The sequence below is a fragment of the Dermacentor variabilis genome, unplaced genomic scaffold, assembly GCF_050947875.1.
Source record: "Dermacentor variabilis isolate Ectoservices unplaced genomic scaffold, ASM5094787v1 scaffold_19, whole genome shotgun sequence".
NCBI lineage: Eukaryota > Metazoa > Arthropoda > Arachnida > Ixodida > Ixodidae > Dermacentor > Dermacentor variabilis.
The window spans coordinates 1382276-1403470 of NW_027460357.1; the positions used below are offsets into that span (position 1 = coordinate 1382276).

Below are 21195 nucleotides of genomic sequence, written 5' to 3' on the forward strand. Positions count from 1 at the left end.
GCGAGCGACGATCAGGCAAAGGCATGTGGCGCTCCTCCACTTCACCGCGCACAAAGGATACTGTAGCAGGGTTCATCTACTCTGACACAGCACAAAAGAGAGTCCATAGTCCAACAGGGTGTCTACCAACCGGGAAAACCAGGAATTCTCAGGGAATTTCAAGTGTCTGGAAATACTCAGGGAAAACTCGGGGAACTTGTGCTTCTATTAGGGAAAATTAGCTGTAATTTTATTGAAAGGGAACGAAAGTCGTATTAACGCTGGCTCCAGTAACAGGAATCGCAACGAATCGTCATTGACGCCGTGTCATCGGCACGAGGTATTTCCAGAGCAGGTAACGACCGATTTTCCAGACGCCCGATTTTTCGGACATGCCCGGTAATTCGCACGGCTTCGCGGCGGCACCACGTACTCCATATAGTCAGTGCATATTGCCCTGACTGCAGTACTGAAATGGCATTAATCAAAGCCACCACCGCCGCCTCGAACCGGCACTCTCGCACGCAGATCCGCTGGCAGCCGTAGCCGCGGCAGCGTTAAGCCTAGCTGCTTCTGCGTTCGCTGTTAAGCTTCTTGCCATGTGTTGCCGTGTTTCTGATTGAAATAATTTGCCGCTGTCAGCAATGGCACCGACTCCGCCTTTGTAATCCTCGCGATTGGCTTCGAAGCTCTCAAAGCACTGCGCGTTGCGTAATGCCAGTCTCCAAAAGTTAGCTTCGCCTCAGTACAGCTGTGTTACGCGGTGAAGCATAACAAGGGTAGGAAGGGGCAATTGTCACGGGACACAGTATGTATTCCTTAATTATACAAGCGTGCACCCCCGTCTCTTGTCACACTACGAACACCGATATGCCTAATAAGTGTACTGGAAGGCCTTAAGAGCTTTTTCGGAAGTGCCTGTGGCAATTTTAGCCCTTAAGGTCAGTTAAACACATACATTTCTTTCGGACTGCCCGATTTTTCGGATGTTTTTGTGGCCCCTAGGGAGTCCGGAAAATCGGACGTTGACGGTACAACTGACAAAGAGGATGCTTCAAATGATCCATGGGGTGAACGCGTGGCAGAAGGAGGATGAGAACAGAGAGGACCGACGCACTGAGAAAGTAACGGGAAAGGAAGTGTACCGCCGCCTCTTTGAAGGAGCTTGAGCTCAAAAAAGAAAGTGTTGGCTGACACCGAGATGCAGGTGTCCCTCATCCAAACCAAAATAAACTCTTTAAAGCAGTGAAAGCCAACACTGAAGTGTCGTGTATGGGCTGAGAGTATGTCAGGACAGTTGAGGTTGACTTCCCAGCTGCTGAGAGAGAACCTTAGTTGTGACAAAGTTCAGTACTCATACCGATGAGCTTGCTATCAGTTGATAGAAATAGCTCATATTCAAAAATATTTACTTCTGTATGCATCTCCTTTTCATTCGTATTTGAATATGTTCGACTCAATTTGGAATGGGTTTTGCCATTTTTTTGCTGTGCATTTTACTAATACCTTCTTTCTGTTTTCTTTTTAAATAACATAGATATTACTCCTTACTATTGAAACTGGATTAACTCATTTTTTTTTGTTTCAACATGCCTACTAGAGAGTGACAGCATCGGGCAGCATAGTGTCGTCAGCCTGTCTTGACATAAAACAAAGTTCTGGCTCATTCAGGGAATTTCGCAAAGGTGCTCAGGGAAAACCTGGAAAACTCAAGGAATTTGGAAATGTCAACTTGGTAGACACCCTGTCAAATTGTCAACAAATGCGAGCTTATTAATTCAGGCCACCTCAGTGCGACAGTCGTGACTTGAAGGCAAAAGTTTGCCACAAGACTGTTCGACTTTGTGTAGCTGCTGTGCTTGCCTAACCGGATAGCGGTTTGCCAAGTCCAATGTAGCTAACTCGTAGCAGGCCTGTGGAGCATCTGCCATGTTGAGGAAGCACCCCGCAATTTAGAGCATGGGGCAGAGGGTGCCTGGAGGCTGTGGCAAATCGGGGCATGTCCTGGCGACGTGCTCGCATGTGTGACTAAACTTCGGGAAGGGGAGTTACGGTTTGCATGAGAAAGTAGTTTGGGCACGCTAGCCATGTCTTCAGGACGGCAGTTCTTGGAGATCAAGCTGCGCTAATGGCCGTCATCATGCACCTATTGGGGATGAGTCACGCAAAGGCACCTCAGTCCCCACAACTTACATTCCTTTGCCCCAGGCTGTGTAAGGCTTGGAGAGCCCTCTCATCGGAAAATTTCTCAGTGTAGCACATGGGCATCCATGTACAGTGTGCCCCACAAGGGCGTCTGCGTCAGCAGGCTTTTGGTGCGTTGCGACACCACGTACCTTAGCACACGTGGGTTAGACCCTTCCGCGTGTCGCCGTGCGCAGCTTAGCCATGTCTGGGGAAAGGGGGATCCTAGGGGTTGAGCCGATGCTGGGTATTTGGTAAGGACCCCTGGTGGAGGCAGGTGTCATACCTGCCTAAGAGCAGCTTTGCTGACGTGACGCGTCAGGGGGCAGCGACACAATGGCTTCCGGCGGCTGCTGACCCACAAGCAGTGAGTCGGCAGTTACGCCATCTGCCCTCGCGGTGATTGCAGCTAGTGCTGCTCCACCACCCCAGCAGAAGGAGCCATCCGCCTGCGGGCAGGTGGCCTCGAAGGTCTCGTCCAACATGCCGAGGCCTTCACGTCAAACAAAGCGCTCGGAAGAGCGCGTGTCCAGCGCCTTGGAAGAGTTGATGGACACAACGACCAGCCAGATGGCGCCACCAGCGCCAAGGGAGCGGCGAGCCTCTATCGACCGCTCAAAAAAAGACAAAACCCACGTCATGGCGCCTTCAAAGGGCTCGTGAACTAACCTTTCCTTTTCAGAACACACAGTATCAAACTCTGTCAAAATGGATACACAAATTATGCAATGGAATGTGAGAGGTCTCCTCCGCAATCTTGACGACGTAACCGAACTTTTACACAAACTTAATCCAAAGGTACTGTGTGTTCAGGAAACACACTTAAAAGCTACACAGAAAAATTTTCTCCGGTCATACACTATTTTTCATAAAGATCGAGACGAGGTTAACACCTCACTCGGCGGTGTAGCCATAATTGTCAATAAAACTGTTGCTTGCCAACACTTTCCCCTTCGGACGTCCCTCGAGGCATTTGCAGTTCGAGCAATTCTTTTTAATAAATTTGTAGCAGTCTGCTCTATCTACATACCCCCAAACTATCACCTGAGCAAAACAGAATTCTACGAACTTATTAACAAACCTCCTGAGCCGTTTCTTATAGTCGGGGACTTTAATGCCCATAACAGTCTCTGGGTAGATTCGAGAACTGATTCGAGCGGTCAACTGATCGAATCCTTTCTTGTTGCGTACGGTGTGTGCCTATTTAATAGGAAAAAACGTACCTACTATAATATTGCACATAATTCATACTCCTCGATAAATCTAGTGCTTGGATCTTCCATACTTTTTTCTTACTTGGAATGGAATGTTATAGAAAATCCATTTGGGAGTGACCACTTTCCGATAACTTTAAACTTACAAACACGACACGACATTTATCCACAAGTACCTCGCTGGAAGCTTGACTTGGCTGATTGGAAGGGTTTTAAGGAACCTACTTACTTATCACAAGATTTTATACGCGATTTTAGCATAGATAATGCTGTAGCATATTTTACCGCTTTTGTTATTGATGCAGCTGAAAAGTTCATTCCACAAACAAACGGTCAGTCATCTAAGAAACGTGTTCCTTGGTGGAATGAAGACTGCAGAGATGCACGAAAAAGACAAAATAAGGCATGGGGCAGATTGCACCACTATCCTACGACGAAAAATTACATTGAATTTAAACATATCAAGTCGCACGAGACGGCAGGCTAGAAGAGCAAGCTGGGAAAGGTTTCTCTTGGGCATCAATTCCTATACCCAGGAGGCTAAATTATGGAATGGGCTGAGAAGGCTAAGAGGGCAGCAGACCAACCCATTACCTTTGATTGATGAGCAAGGAAATACCTTGGAAAACCAGGCCGATGCCCTTGGCTTACATTTTGTCAGTGTATCAAGCGCCATAAACTATTCACAAACATTCCTTAAATATAAGCAAATAGCAGAACTTAGTCAATAAACCGTAAATGCAGACCAAATTTACCGTACAACTGTCCTTTTAATATTGCCGAGCTTAGAGCTGCGTTGAGCTCGTGTATGAGCTCTGCATAGGGAGTTGACAAAATCATGTATGACATGATTAAAAACCTACACACTGATACACAGATTGTAACTCTTGCACTTTTTAACTCTGTTTGGGCTGCTGGATACCTCCCATTCTCATGGAAAGAAGCTATCGTAGTAGCGGTCTTGAAACAAGGCAAGGACCCAACCAACGTTTCAAGTTACCGTCCGATAGCACTCACGAGTTGCTTATGCAAAATCTTTGAGAAAAGGATAAATCGTCGTCTTTTACATTTCCTTGAATCGAATAAAATGCTCGACCCTTATCAGTGCAGCTTCAGAGAGGGTAGGTCGACTACTGACCACCAGCTCGTGCGCATTGAGGCAGTCATTCGTGACGCATTTATCTATAAGCAGTTTCTGTTTTCTTAGACATGGAAAAGGCATATGGGATTTTGCGAGACCTCTCAGAAATGGGTATTCAAGGGAATATGCTTAATGTAATTGAAAGTTACCTATCAAACCATACATTTCGTGTTAGGGTGGGCAATGCTCTATCCAGGCCATTTATACAAGAAACTGGGGTGCCGCAAGGAGGGGTACCCTTTTTATAATAAAAGCTGTACCCTTTTTATAATAAAACTGAACTCCTTGTGCTTATTTATACCGCGGAGTATGTTTTATTCGGTATACGTAGATGATGTACAATTAGGTTTCAAGTCATGTAACCTTGCTATTTGTGAGTGACATGTCCAGCTTGACTTGAACAAAGTATGTAAATGGGCAGAGGAAAACTGCTTTAAACTGAATCCTGTTAAAAGCTCGTGTGTCCTTTTCACACGAAAAAGAGGCTTATTTGCGGAGCCCAGTGTAGAACTTTCTGGACAGCACATACCAGTTGTCACACAACACACATTTTTAGGAATCATATATATAGATTCAGAACTGACCTTCATTTCACACTTAAAGCACTTAAAAGAGAAATGTCTGAAAACAATGAACCTTCTTAAACTTTTATCACATACAACATGGGGCTGCGACAGGAAGTCTCTGATGAACATTTGACAAAAGTCTTATACGTACACGCTTAGACTATGGGTCCATAGTATATCAATCTGCCAGTCCAAGCGCCTTGAAGATGCTTGACCCTGTTCACCGCTCAGGTATCCACTTGGCGACCTGTGCCTTCAGGACAAGGCCTGTAGAGAGTCTCTACGTTGAAGCTAATGAGTGGTCGCTTCATATTCAGAAGTCGTACTCCACTTTCATGTACTTTCTAAAAGTGAATGCAAACCACGACCATCCCTCTTATGTAAGCATAAACGACATGGCATCTGCAATGCTCTTTAATAATCGACCTGCAGCTAGAGAACCATTCTCCTTGCGCTTTAGAAAGCTGGCTGATGAAATGCAAGTTCCAATTCTTCAGCAAAACCTGATGGTCCCAGCTAAGCCATTGCCGCCATGGCAGTGGAAGCCCATAGAGGCGATACGTCATTCATAGAGGTGACGATACACGCCCCAGAGGCACATATTCGAATGCATTTCTTGGAACTTAAATCAAAGTACTCGTGCATAGAGTTTTACACTAACGCTTCTAAGTCACATGCCGGCGTGTTTTATGCTGCAATCGGACCATCCTTCTCAGAGTCCAATAGACTGTATCCGGAAACAAGCGTATTCACCGCGGAAGCTTATGCAATTATATCTGCTGTTAAACAAATAAAGAAAGCAAAGGTGCACAAAGCCATTATATACACGGACTCTCTAAGCATCGTAAAAGCCCTAATGTCCCTGCGGAATCATCGAAACCCTGTACTTACCAAGCTTTATTCCCTTATTTGCACATTGTACATGTCTCAGCAGCAAGTCATTATATGCTGGCTACCTGGACATAGGGCCATTGAGGGCAATATGCTGGCTGACCAAATTGCCACATCAATTGCATCACACGATATCCATCCTACCACTGCTATACCGGCCTTAGATCTAAAGCCTTTCACCCGAAAGAAACTCAGAAGCCACTGGCAGCGCTTATGGGATGCTGAAACCAATAATAAGCTTCACTTGATTAAGCCAAAACTAGGTTATTGGCCATCCGCAACGAAAACGCGACGAACAGATGTCCTATTCTCTCGTCTCAGAATAGGACACATATATGCCATACACAGTTTTCTGCTAACTGGAAATGAACCACCAACCTGCGGTAGATGTGGTGAAAGGCTCACCATCCTCCACGCCCTCCTGGAGTGTCGGGAAGCTGAAACAAAGAGAAACACTTTCTGCTAGCATACCGGCAGCACATCCCCCTTCATCCTGTATTGTTTCTTGGTACAGAACCATTGTTTGACACCAGAGCAGTCCCAAGTTTCTTAAATGATGTTGTCTTGCATGTTGTTAGCCCTACGAATTTGTAGCACATCCTCTCTCCAGGGGAAGCTGCTGCGATATTATTTCTGTGCAGCACATACTTTCAGGCCTTTCCGTTTCGAGGGCTCTCTTAAGACAGTAGTGCGTATTGCAAGCATTTGGCTTCATGTATTTTAAGATATTGTCATTCTATCACAATGTATCTTTTGTGTTCTTAGTAGTCCTCATTAGTCATTGCCATAATTTTATTGCATGTAGCTTTTACCCACTTTGCAGAGATCACTTTTAGGCCTCTTTACAGCTACGTCACACCAACCTCTCAGAATTCATCTACCCACTGACCTGGCGCTCTTTGGCCATCATTGGCCCTTGTGCCATAAAACTTACAAATTCATTCATTCATGTACAGTGTGATTTGAAAGCTATCACTTGAGGTATAACAAAACTAAATTAAAATGTCCCTGTATAGCTTATTTTTGTGGGTAGGTGTAGAAGATGCATCGGTTTACCTTCTCTACCCGAAGTGTCAATTCTCTTAAGACCACATAAATGTCAAGCCATAATAGCCCTATTTGTCTATAGTAGTAGAAGATGGTCATTTTGGAAATGTGTATAGCTGTATGTGGCTGTATTGTATAGTGTAAAAAACTCATTAGAATTCCATAGACAAGCTGCGTATTTGTAACCAAAAGAGCACAGCGTAGGCAGCAAGAGCAGACAACCATATTCACATTTCTGTTCTGCTTCACTGTCCACTGCTTTACACAGTACTAATCATTGCCAAGTGACTTTTGAAAATTTGGCCACATGTATTAATTGTGCCTTCACAGAAAATTCATGCCTTTAGTGCTTGTCATTATGTGTGCGTGTTGCCTGTACTAAATGTGATGGAAGCACCACATCATCATTGTGACATCATCCCGTGTGGCTTGTATGTAAGATTCAGTAATTCAGCTATTCAAGCTCGGCAAATTTTTTTCTACTTTTTGGGAAAGAAGGGGCTGATATGTGATATGAAAGGGTTATCAGCAGGCTTTCATTCCAAATTTAAGCGGCTTTAGGGGGTATGAATACAAATGGGCATGTTCCATCCATGAGTGGACAGCGCTCCGAGTGGCAGACCACTGTAAAAGTGAGTGCTGCATTTGTTTTCCAGGTGAATGAATGTTCTTGCTTCTTTTAGTGGATTGAAAAGGCACTCGTGATACCTTTTTCAAAATGAGAGGTACTTTGCACGCATCAGCAGGTCGCATTTCAACTTGTATGTCTTCAGTAATCATTGTTTGAATATTAAGTGTCCCCTTTGATGTCGACAGCCCTGTATGTGCATTCACCGTGTATCAGTATGAGAATGTGGTTTGAGGGGAGCAAGTTTGTTACCAGAAGGGAACAGACAGAGGTCCAATGCAAATGTGCCTTGATCGTGTTATTTATTTGTACTTTCATTATTTCTTGATTAAGCTTGTTTTGTAGTTCCTGACAAGCATGTGCTTTAGCGACCAGAGTACATTTTGCCAACAGGAATACACCACAGAATATCGTGTGCATTCTTGTTAGCAGTTTCAGCTGTGCCTCACAAACAAGCCCACAAACAAGTCCTTAAGCAGGATTCTTATAAACGTCAAGAATGCATTGAAAACACAGGGAATGCGGGAGATGGAAATTCAAGACGATGAGCAAAACGTGACCAAGGTGAAAGCAGGAGCCAACGTTTCGACAAGTGAACTTGTCTTCTTCAAGGCGACGTATGCTTTGAGACATTTGAATGTGTTTGTGACCATCTGAGCCAAATCTGAGCCTTGCTCTGATGGAGAAGACTGCAGGTTATGGAAAGACTTTTGTGCATACTTTGACCTGATTGTCTCTTTTGGGGGCAAGAGGGTTAAACGTACTCATAGTTCTTCCTGGTGTTAATTTTTGTGCAAGCTCTCGGTGCTGTGACTGAGGCTTGAGGTTAGTGCTGTTGCAGGCACAGTAGGGGTGGAGATGGCAGGCATCAAAATATTGCTTGCAACATTGTGAATGTTGGGTATTCGAGGATAGCTCGCACCTTCTCTTCGCATGGCAGAACACGACCCTTGTCGATTGTAAAGCCCAATAGGGAAATGTGAGTGTTAGCTATTTGCGCTTTCTTCAGGTTTAGAGTCAACCTGGCAGCACACAACCTTTCAAGGACGTCCTCCAGGTGTTGGAGGTGCTCCTTGAACGTTCGAGAGAAGATGACGTCGTCAAGGTATGCCAGCGCATAGCACCACTTAGCATCCCCCAGAATGCGGTCAATCAATCTTTGGAATGTAGCTGCAGCTCCAGAGCAGCCAAATGGCATACAGGTAAACTGGTGAAGGCCTCAGTGAAAGGTGAACTCAGTTTTCTCCGCATAGCCGGCTCCATCTGAACCTGCAGGTAGCTGCGGCCAGCATCTGGGGTGGTGAAGTAGCACGCATCGCCTAAATTAGCCACGATTGAGTCCATGTTAGGAATAGGATAAGCATCCTTTCTCGTCACCTTTACCTCGTTCAGCCTCCGGTAGTCCACACAGAGTCGATAAGAGCCGTCTCTTTTGGGGACCATTACCATCGGTGAACCCCAGGGACTATTTGAGCGTTGGACAATACCGGTCTTAATAAGCTCATGCAATGCCTGGTCGATTGCTTTCCTCTTGGCTACACTAACAGGGCGAGGATTGCATTTCCATGGCAGTGCGTCGCCTGGGTCGATCCGATGTTGCACAACAGAGGTGCAACCTGGTCGTTCAGTGAACATCTCGCTGAAACGAGTCAGCAGCAATGACAGTTGAGCAGTCCGAGTTGCTGCTTAATGGGGTGGTCGCCGGGTAGCCAGCACCTTCACCGCCATGGCAGCGCAATGCTCGTGAGAAAGTAGTTGGCGCTGACTGTTTTCCGCCTTGCCGGCCAAGGGGCCAGTATTGGTGGCGGAGTGAGGGACACGAGCCAAGGCGTCATCGCTAGGTCTCCTCTCCTCCTGCTTTCGCGTGGAATCCGGCGTCTGATGGGCCGCCGCGGCCAGCGAAAGTGTAGTAAAGGGTTGCAGGGGGTCAGAAGGCCCTACCCTGTAGCCTCCACTTGTGACGTCAATCACAATATCCGTGCATGTGAGAAAGTCGCGTCCGAGAATCACGGGCATGGAAAGACCCGGGAGATGCACAAAGCACTGATGGTGCACGCTATTCTCCCAGCGCACAACCAACCGCACAGAGCCGCATGATGTAGCCGTGCCGCTCGTGAGGTGGAAGGCGGTGTCCCAGGCTCTAATGCGGACAGAACGCCGGTGCAATTTAGCCATAACCTCCTCACCGAACAGTGAGACCGAAGCCCCGCTATCCAGCAGCGCCGCAAACTGTCGACCAGCGATCGTAAGGGCGATAAAAGGCGCCGACGGGGGGAAGGGTCAGTTCCAGTGCGACACACCATTGGAAATAGAGGTTGCGTTTCACTACCATGTGCTCCTGCTGTTGTCGCCGGCGAGGGGAAACTCACCGGCGGCTCACGTCGTTTCCAGATGGGTGAGGAGGCTCTTGCGTCAGACGGTGCACTTTGTGTGTTCGGGCAGTATGGCCGTGTTCATGATAATGGTAGCAGACAACGCCTCGATCTGACTGAGGAGGCCTGGGTGCGTCTCGAGTGCTAGGTAGCTTCCATTCGCTAGCCAAAGGGGCACCGCGATCGGATTTCCCCTCGTGTGCCAGGGCACGTGATTTGCATACTCGTTGGACATGCGGGGCAGAACAGCGCGCCTGGCATGCGAGTATGGGTCAGTATGCGAGTATCAGCGCGGTCGGAAAAGTCATGTGCATCTTGGTGTTCTCTTGTGGCGGAGGCCGCCTCGTATTTCGGGGAGTTACGAGATGACTTGTCACCACCAGCCCATGCACAACGAGGCTTGAGAGTGGCAAGTGGCAATGACAGCGAGCGGCGATGATGGCGGGTAGTAGGCTCTTGCTGCCAGTATGTCGCCCTGAATCTGCTTCGCATCGGAGGCCAATTCATTTAGGTCTAAATAATGGGCTCTCCGAAGGTAAGTGGCGAAGGTTGGATGGGCTTGAAGAATAGCCCGCTCCACCTTCTCGGTGTCAGATGCCAAAGGGTCGGCAAGAAGATAGAGCTCCTGCATAGCCCTGAAATACTCGAGCAGAGATTCGTCGATGCGTTGGGTGCGAAGCTCTAGCTTTGCGACACATGCGGTGCTCATATTCAGGAGGGAGAAATTTGCAGCGGAAAGGTGTCCTAAACTCCTCCATCGAATGAGCTTGGGGGCCGACAAGTCGGTACCGCTGTGCCGCGTGGGTTGTTAGTGAGACAGGCAATACAGTGCCTAGCAACATGCTATCGTCCAGCCGCATTGCGTGTTGATGGCGGTGCAGTGCCTCAAAGTTCTCCGTAGCTCTCCATGCGGTCCGAATAACCGCCGTACTCTGGGAGAGGTGCCCGTAGGCCACTTGGCATGCCTGGCTGAGGGGACTGGAGGTCTGCCTTTAGAGCACTAGGCTGCGAGCGCGCCGCTTCCATCAGGACTTGGAGAAGCTTTGCGGCTACGGTGTGCAGCGGCGTTTGCTCTGGGCCAGGCGTGGCGGCCTGTGAAGGGCCAACGTGCACCTGTTCTCCCAAATGCCCGCCCGACCCTGAGGGGCTAGTAAACGGCATTGAGGAGAGCTCGGTTGCCGCTCCGACAGGTGCAAGTGGCCTCGCACGACTGGCGAACGGATTGACAGCGGAGCGGGGAGGCTCACGCGCGTCAAAAATGCCACCCAGCTGCGCATGAGGTAAGTGGTAGCTTCAAAACGCTGCGATGCTGTCGGCTGAGCGGTGTGGCTCGCGCTCGACATTACCTGCGCTCGGGACAAGGAGAGGCCAGCGAGCAATTATGCACCAACAGCGAGCAATTATCAGGGTGTCTACCAACCGGGAAAACCGGGAATTATCAGGGATTTTTAGTAGTCTGGAAGAAGTCAGGGAAAATTCAGGGAATTTGTGCCTCTTTCAGGGAAAATTAGCTGTGATTTTATTGAAAGGGTCGCAAGTCGCGGTAATGCTGGCTCGAGTAACGGACAAATCGTAATGATCGTCTTTGACGGCCTGTCGTCTTTTGGAGGAGTTGCCAGTGTACAGTCAACGACCGACTTTCCGGATTACTGATAATTTGGGCGGCTTTGCGCACCACCACGTACCCATAGAGTCAATGTATCAGAACGTCTGAAATTTTGGACATAAGAACTCTTCGCCGTCCGATTTTCCAGGGGTTTTGCCATGACCGCAGGTCCGAAACGGCATTAATCAAAGCCACCACCGCTGCCATTTTGATTATCTCGATGCCTTGAACCGGCACTCTCGCACGCAGATCCGCTGGCAGCTGTAGCCACCACTGCGGCAACGCTAGGCCTAGCTGTTTTGACGTTCGCTATGATGCTTCTTGCCGTTGGGTGCCGTGTGTTTTATTGAAATAATTCGTTGCTGTTAGCAATGGCACGGAGATCGCCTTTTTGGTCCTCGCAATTGGCTTAGAAGCTTGGAAAGCATGGTGTGTTGCATAATGCCGGTTCCCGAAAGTCAGCTTTGCCTTCGAACAGAAATGTTACTTGGTGAAGCATACACACGAGTATCGCAGGGAAGCATAACAAGCGTGGGGAGGGGCTATTGCCATGGGACACAGTATGTATTCTTTAATTATATTCGCGTGCACCCGGTATTTCCTGCCACAGTACGAGCACCGATATGCCTAATACGTGTACCGACAGGCCTTCAGAGCGTTTTGGAATGTGCCTGTGGCGGTTTAAGCCCTTAAATACAGGAAATGACATGCATTTATTTTTTTCCAACTGGCCGATTTTTCGGACATTTTCGCGGCTTGTAGGGGGTTCGAGAAATCTGACGTAAACTGTGCAACTGACCAAGAAGATGCTTCAAATGGTCCGTGGGGCGAACGAGTGACGGAAGGAGGACAAGAACAGAAAGAACCTATGCATTGATGAATGAACAGGCAAGGGAGTGTGCCACCGCTTCTTTCAAGGAGCTTGAGCTAAACCCAGTGTTGTCTGACGCCGAGATGCAGGTGTTCCTGATCCAGACCAAACTAAACTCTTTAAAGCAATGAAACGCAACACTGAGGTGTTGTGCGCGGGCTGAGAGTATGTCAGGACAGTTGAGGTCGACACACCGGTGATTGAAAGAGAATCTCACTTCTGACAAAGTTCGGACCTCATACCAACGAGCTTGCCATCAGTTGATAGAAATAGCTCATATTCGAAAATATTTGCTCCTGTATGCATCTCCTTTTTATTCGTACTTGAGAATGTCCAACTCGATTTGCAATTTTTTCGAAGATATTTTATTTGCTGTGCATTTTACTAACCCCTCCCTTCTATTATCTTTTTGAATAACATGAACACTCCGCTTTAGTATTCAAATTGGATTAAGTTGGTTTTTCTTTAATTTTTTTCATTTGCTTACTAGACAGTGATAGCATCGGGCTATATGGCTTCAGCCTGTCTTGACATAACACATAGTTCTGCATCACTCAGGGAATTTTGCAAAGGCACTCAGGGAAAAACCTGGAAAGCTCAAGGAATTTGGAAATGTCAACTTGGTAGACACCCTGATTATGCACCGACAGAGAGGCAGGGAGGCTCCGCTGCGGCGCACCGGACATCGAACTTCGTTCGGGACAAAGAGGGGCCAGCGGGTGAACTCGCGCCTACGCAGAGCGGGGAGTCTGCTCCATGGCGAATTCATCCGAGAAAGAGAGGCCGGCGAGCAAGTTTGTGCCAACACCTAAGAGGGGTGCCTCTGATACGGCACATGAGGTACTCACCTGTGCTCGGGACGAAAAGGGACCAGCGAGCGGGAAGAACAGTCGGAGGGGGTAGTATGCACCTGCTCCGCGCTCCTCTTAAACTGTTGAGGAAACCCAAAACTGGCATGGCTACGACTAGGGTACACATCCGAGCAGTCGACATCACCAAGGGGCTGTCCACATTAGGGATCGCTCCCGGTGGCAGAAAGCAGAGGGTTGCTGAGGCAAACGTACTTCATGCTGTCAGTGTCATCCGTGTCAAAGTACGTTAAGTCCATAGCCAAGGGATCAAGTAGGAATGAGGGCGATGAAGGGGCCTGCTCTTATGCCATGCCGAAACCGATTTAGGTGCCAGTTATGTGGAGATGGGTTTGCACACGGCTCACCCTACGAGTGATGGTCAGGAAAGGGCATGACGCTCCTCCACTCCGCAACACAAAAAGGTGCTACGGCAGGGTTCGTCGACTCTCCGACACAGTGCAGGGAAGGCTCCAGAGTCAGATAGCCAACAAATGCTGGTTTATTCACCCCAGATACAGCACAGTGAGACAGCTATGGAATACCAACACGCCCTAACCTATGCTCTTTCAAGTCACAGTGCTTATGGGCAAAGGCTCACCGCAAGACCAATCGAGTACGCGCACCTGCTGCGCTAGGGTTAACCGGTAAGTGGTCCACCAAGCACGAGAACGAGGAGTCAGAGGTCTCACGTGGCAAACTCGTTACGGGCCTGTGAGCATCTGCCGTGATCGGATGGAGAGCATGCCCCGGGGGCCCCCACTTGAGAGGCCAATCAGGGGCGTCCCGGTGACACTTGCTCGCACAGCGATACGAGCCGGGGAGAGAGAAGCATGGTTTGCACGGGAAATTTACTCCGGCGCGCTAGCCGTGTCTGCCACATTGCCGTTACAGCAGCGGTTTACGGAGATCAAGCTAAGCACAATGCACGAGCTGGGGGACAAGGTGTGGGAAGGCACCTCGATCCCCACAGCTTATTGGTTAGACATAAATGGATGTGTTTCATTCTGCGAGTATAGTACATTATGGAACAAGAGGAACCACTCAACTTGTGCGCATATAAGCATGTCATATCTTCTTATTTATTCCAACACCACATAAAATACTGCAAATTTTGCAATGCTTGTGGCTCATTTAGAGGGCCTGAAATCAGCTTCAGAGGCTGTCACTTGTCTTAGTTTCTGTCAGTTGGAGAGAAAAGCATGTGCAGAGGTTGGAAGAGCAGTGCACAGAGCTAAGGAATTGGAGGGGAAGAAATATTATGGTGGGGAGGAACCTCGGTATTGGTAGAGCTGGGAAGCCTAAGGAGATCTCCCATTCACTGGTTAAGGAAATTGGCAGGAAGCACTTTGACTCATTAACACTTCGAAAGTTCACTAAGCCTTACCTGTGTCTATGGTGTTAGTGATGAGTTGCGTGATGGGTGAACGGAACGTGAAATGCACCCACGGCCTCAGCCATGAAAATTCAAGTAAATTTTATTTTAAGTGAGCACAGCACTGAACAACAGTCTGTGACCGAATTTCTCGTTATGCTAGTGCTGTAAAAAATTAATTGATTTTCGTTGTTTTTCATGGCATTGTCCATAGTAAAAAAATCTGTTGAGGAGTCTGTCGCGTATGGTTGCGTCATTTTGCATAGAAGCCAGAGTGCAGTTTGAGGTTTCAGTGAGTAGCCACAAGTCTGCCTCATGTAAGGTCCACACCCGGTAAAAGTGTTTTTTTTTTATAAAGGTGCAGGCCTTTCGCAAGTAAGTACAGTGCATCTCTGGAATGGAACCATCAACCTAACAGACTTGCGTAAATGAGGCTATAGCTAGGAAGACAAGGGTGTCTTCTTTGCTGTCATGCTGTCTCAGTTGGTGCATTTTTAATGATACAGTTGAACCCACTTATAATCGTATTAGTTTTAACAATATGTTGTTGCGGTACAATGCGGAGAACAGACGGAGACATTGTTCAAGAACAGCAGGACAACCTGTTCAAAAACAAAACAGAACAGAGGCATGTCTTCTTCGTCCTCACCAAATCTCAGCCACCCACTAGACGGAGTCCGTTAATGCCCCCATCGTCGTTGTTTTCTGCACAGAATACATGCGTCATTTGTCCCTCCCTAAAAGAGCATCACCCCGATGCTAAACCAGAGATGTCACTCACGGAAGTAAGGATCTCTGGCATAGTTATTCGCTCACGGCTTCATGCGGACAACATGCACAAGTTCAGGACAGTATGTGCATCGCTGCGTACAATTGGGACTATCGGGAACGACCTCGTACGTGACATCACTGAGGTGCCGCAATACCAGATAAGGTCTGAAGTATCACCTTAACAGTTTCTTGGAGAGGCCTCGTTTCCGTATGGGTGTCCAAACCCACACTCTGTCTCCGACTTCATAGCTTACTATTCTACGGTGAAGATCATAGCGGCCCACGTTGTAGTCTTGCTGCCGGCAGATCCGCAAGCGCGCGAGTTGCCGAGCCTCTTCTGCACATTGTGTAAACACATCGGCGTCCGTTGTTTCAGCATAACTTGTGAGATAGTCGGTTGTGACGATAACAAAGCGATTGCCTGCAGTAGAAGTAGGAAGTGGGCCCAAAATATCCGTTCTGATTTGATCAAATTGTCTTCGAGGAACCTGGAGGGGCTGTAGGAGGCCGGCTGGTTTTGACGGAGGCGACTTGTGCCTCTGGCAGTCGAGGCAAGTGCGAACGTGATGTTTCACTGCGGTGGTAAGTCTCGGTCAGTAGTACCCTTGCTGCACTCTGGCCAACGTTCTTGTGTAGCCTAAGTAACCAGAAGTCACCTCATTGTGACAGGCTTGAAGTACTTCCGTATGAAGAGCTGCAGGAATGACGAGAAGATAGGGGGACCCGGTCGAAGAAAAGTTTCTTTAGTAAAGGACTTTGGCTCGCAAACAAAATAACAACAGTCCTCTTGCAAAAACTCTAGGGGGTTTCGCAGATCTTCCCTCTAAGTAATTGATGAGTTCAAGCAACTCAGGGTCGTTCTGTTGTTGCGTGATGGCGGATGTGTCCAGAACAAAGAAATGCTAAGTCTTCTTTCTTGGGTGGAGCAGGTGACTCTATCAGCGACCGAGACAGGCAGTCAGCATCCGTATGCCGTTTCCCTGACATGTACATGACAGTCATGTCAAACTCTTGCAGCCTTAGACTCCAACGCGCCAGTCGTCCAGAAGGATCTTTAAGGTTTGTCAACCAACAGAGTGAATGGTGGTCGCTGATAACTGTGAAGTGGCGGCCATACAAATATGGGCGAAATTTCATAACCGCCCATACCACGGCGAGGCATTCTTTCTCAGTTGCGGAGTAATTAGCCTCTGTGCATGAGGGTGTTCTACTTGCATAGGCAAGCACTCTTTCTGTGTCCTCCTGCCGCTGCACAAGAACAGCTCCCAAGCCAACATTGCTGGCATCAGTGTGGAGCAATGTAGGAGAGGTCTCATCAAAGTGAGCAAGCACTGGAGGTGCCTGGAGACATTGCTGCAGGTCGTTGAATGCACCTTGTTCTTCGTCACCCCATACAAAAGCAACGTCGTCTCTCGTCAGGCGAGTGAACAACGACGCAATGGGAGCAAAGTCCGCAATAAACCGCCGGTAATAGGCACAGAGGCCCAGAAAGCGCCCGGCAGCCTTTTTATATGATGGTACGGGAAACTGTGAAACGGCTGCAATTTTTTCAGGATCTGGGCGGACACCTGCGTGGCTGACATGACCAAGAAACTGTAATTCCACAAAGCCAAAGTGGCACTTCTCCGGTTTCAGGGTAAGGCCGGCAGACTGGATGGACTGCAGAACTGCTTTAAGCCGTTCGAGGTGTTCTTCAAATGTTGCGGAGAACACGATGATGTCGTCGAGGTACACTAAGCAGGTTTTTCATTTCAGGCCTGAAAGCAGTGTCCATGAGGTGCTGGAACGTAGCAGGGCAGAGGACAAGTCAAATGGCAAGACCTTAAATTTGTATAGGCTGTCTGGTGTCACAAAAGCTGTTTTCTCATGGTCTCTCGGGTCTACCTCAATTTGCCAATCTCAGCTTTTTAAGTCCATTGAAGAGAAGTAATGTGCATGTCGAAGCCTGTCGAGTGAATCGTCTATATGGGAAAGCGGGTACATGTCTTTCTTTGTCACCTGATTTAGTTTTCGGTAGTCGACACAGAAACGCAAGCTGTCTTTTTTCTTGATTAGAACTACAGGAGATGCCCAGGGACTCATTGATGGTTGAATCACGTTGTCTTCAAGCATTTTTCTTACTTGTTGTATGGCTTCACATTCTCTGGTAGCAACATGATAAGGATTTTGGTGAATTGGTCTTGCCGTATCCTCTGTAATTATTTGATGCTTTGTTAGAGATGTCCGACCCACCCTGGACATCGACGCAAAGCAGTCGTTGAATTTGGCCAGTAGTGTAAGAAGCCGTTCTCGTTCGTGCGGCGACAAAGCAGTGCTGACGTCAAGTACAGGAGCTGGGTCTTGCGTAGGCGCTTCTTTGTGTAGTGAATAGCAGCTGCGAACATCCGCAACACCATCAAAATAAGCCACAGCCGTGCCCTTTGAAAGGTGCCGTCGCTCTGTGCTAAAATTTGTGAGCAACAGGTTTGTGCACCCGTCGGTGACATTTACGATTCTTCGTGCGACCGAGATACCGTGAGATACAACGTGGTTATTTGATCGGCAACGCCTTTGCAATGAAACAATACGCCACATGCTACCGAAACAAGGGTACATGATCGAGGTGGGATGACAACGTCGTCTTCTGTTAGACAAAAGGAGTGGTGCTGCGGCGATAAGCAATGTTCTAAACCAGGGCTCTTATAAAACGTCACCATATCACCTGGGATGTTAATTACGGCGCCATATTCTTTCAGGAAATCTATTCCAGTAATCAAATCTTTACATCACACAGGAAGAACGATGAAAGCAGCCACGAAAGAAGAATCCCCGATATCAATTCTAGAAGTACATATTCCAGTAGGCATCAGTAATTGACCACCTGCCGTCCTTATGTGAGGTCCCGTCCATGGCGTCTTTACTTTCTTCAGGCGGAAGACTAGTTCCTGACTCATTATTGAGAAGTCGGCACCAGTGTCGACTTGCGCTATCACTGGCTGTCTGTCCACCAAAACATCAATGTCGGCGCTTACAATTTCTTCGGTGTTTATCGGCTTCACAGCGTTCTGCAGCGTGAGTGTTGGGGGCTTTTTATTTTCTTGCGGCAGGCCTGTAACCTTACCCCCCGAGGTCGCGCCTTCAGTTTTCCCGGCGTGGGCTGGGCGACCTTCGTCCTCGGAGGTCAGCAAAAGTACATCCAGTAGGTGAAGCCATCTGACGTGGAGGGGTTGGAGAACGCGACAGACGGGCGAAATCGGACCTATCGTTGGGCACGGATTCGTCATTCGGGTGCGCTATTGGAGGTTCCCTAAAAGTAGCGTCGTTGCGGCGTAGCATGGAATCGTCATTTGCACATTGACCGTAGGACCACGGACGATGTGTCGCGATGCCAGCAATGACGCAAAATATGGCCGGCGCCTCCACAGTGAAAACGGAGTGGTCGCCTATCTTCGGTGCACTGTACATCGGTTCTCTGAAATTGTGGCCGTCCCGTAGCATCGTTTTGCGGCATTGACCAAGGCGTGGCGAACGACGGCTGGTGGTGTGACTGTAGCGGCATAACGGGTGCGCGCCTCGAAGCCTCCTCTTGCAGCGGCGACCATGGAGCAGCTAGCTGTCGGAGGCTGGTGGTATGGCGGTGTGGTTGTGACGGGTGGCGGACATCTGACAGCAGCGGCGTAACTCATGGGATGCTGGTGGTCTTGAAGATCGGCTGCTGGGAACGCCTGCCTGATTTCGTCGTGGACTACTTCGGTGATTGATGCTACGGGTCTATCCAATGTCGGTGTCAGAATCTTTTGCACTTCCTCTCTGACAAGCTCTCTGATTAATTCACACAAGGGGTTCTAATACTCGGCAGTCCCTGCGGTGGCATTGATTGTAGTGCTGGTGGACAGTCGATCGTACTGCCTTCACCGTTGATGAAGAGCCCGCTCAATAGCCGTAGCCTCTTTGATAAAGTCAGCCACGGCGACTGGTGGATTCCGCACAAGCCCGGTGAACAACTGCTGTTTCACACCTCGCATGAGGTAGCGCAACTTCATATCTTCGGTCATGTTCGGGTCGGCTCTACAAAAAAGGCGGACCATGTCCTCGGTGAACATTGTGACCGACTCATTAGGTTGTTGCACCTGTAGCTCCATCATCTTCTGGGTGCGGTCGCATCGGTCAGCACTTGCAAAAGTGTCTGTGATCTTCTGCCGAAAGTCATTCCATGTCGTTAGGCTAGCTTCACGGTTCTCATACCAAGTACGGCCACTGTCGTCAAGGGCGAAATAGACGTGGGGGAGCTTTTGCTGCTCAATCCACTGGTTAATCTGTGCGACGCGTTCATACTTGTCAAGCCAGTCTTCGATGTCATCGAAGACTGCACGGCGATAGCGATCGGGAACCAGCAGATGCAGAACGGTTACCTGTTGTGGACTGGGAAACCGGCTGCTTTGGGGTGCTTGCAGTGGGCTTGTTTCGGCCATTGTGAGATGTGTGCAGCTCCCGGAGGGAGGTGGTTGAAGAGCGGAGAACTCCGGGGCAAGGCCTAGCAGTCGACGACTAAAGCGATGCACGGGTGTCTTAACTGGTGACAATTAGTCCAGGCTAGATGAACGACTCCCAGAAGGACTCCGGAGCATCAGGCGAGCTCAGTACCCCGCACCTCCACCAGTGTCGCGGTACAACGCAGAAAGGAGACAAGGTGACATTGTTCAAGAACAACAGGACAACCCGTTCAAAAACAAAACAAACAGAGGCACGTCTTCTTTGTCCTCGCCCAATCTCAGCCACCCACTAGACGGAGTCAGTTAATGCCCCCATCGTCGTTGTCTTCTGCATAGAAACACGCATCAATATCGGTTATAACAATGAGAAGCTGCTGCACTGTCAACTTCTGTATGTTTTCTATGGTGAAGTAACCCGCTTACTACAATGCCCCCATGCCACATTATCGGTTATAATAATGAAGCCTGGCTACTGGATGTCTGTGCCAAAAGATATTGGAATGCGAAATTCTTGAAAAGAAGAAAAGAAAGAGAAATACGAGCTCCGGCACACTGCCGTGTGCTGTTTCCAGCCTTCTCTGCATCACCAGCCTCGTGCGCATCTCTCCCGTCACTTGCCTTGTCACTTGCCACCCGTGACCCCGCTTTGCAGTTGTTATAGCAGTGCCATTCCTGAATGGCGACAGCTGCAGCTTGTTACACACAATCAAGAGTATGCAGAAAGCAGAGTAAAGCAGTTATAAGAGTTAACAGAATCAGCAGCCGGATGGAGGAGGGTGGTGGGGAGGGGCACTGGGCCTCCCTGCCATTATAGTTTTTCTCGCAACAGCTCTGCCATCCTCCCACCTTGATTTTTTTTCGTCCAACCCGGTTATAATAATTATCAGTTATAACAGTGGAATTTTCGTGGCACTTGAATATTCTTATAAGTGGGTTCGACTGTAAGCAGGAACCGACGATGTCCCACACACTCGCCTTGGCTATGGCACCCTGCTGCTAATCACAATGTCTCAGTGATAGGGGTGGAAAGCACTCATGTACAAGGCATGATTGAAACTAATTTGCAGCCATACCCAGTGAATTGCTTTGGGATTAATTTTAATTTAGTTTTTAAGCATCGCTCAGGCATTATGACAATTACTGACAATTTAAGTTTTGTGAAAGGTTTCCTAGCAGTGTACAATTACAAGCAGTTTTATATATGTTAAGGAAACCTGCTGTATATTGTTA

General features: G+C 48.3%; 1 protein-coding gene across 4 annotated transcripts in view; it reads left to right on the forward strand.

The window, feature by feature from the left end:
- Positions 1 to 21195, forward strand: part of LOC142568471 (solute carrier family 53 member 1) — a 345150-nt gene that overhangs the window by 63525 nt on the left and 260430 nt on the right. The gene's annotated exons all lie outside the window — the stretch shown is intronic.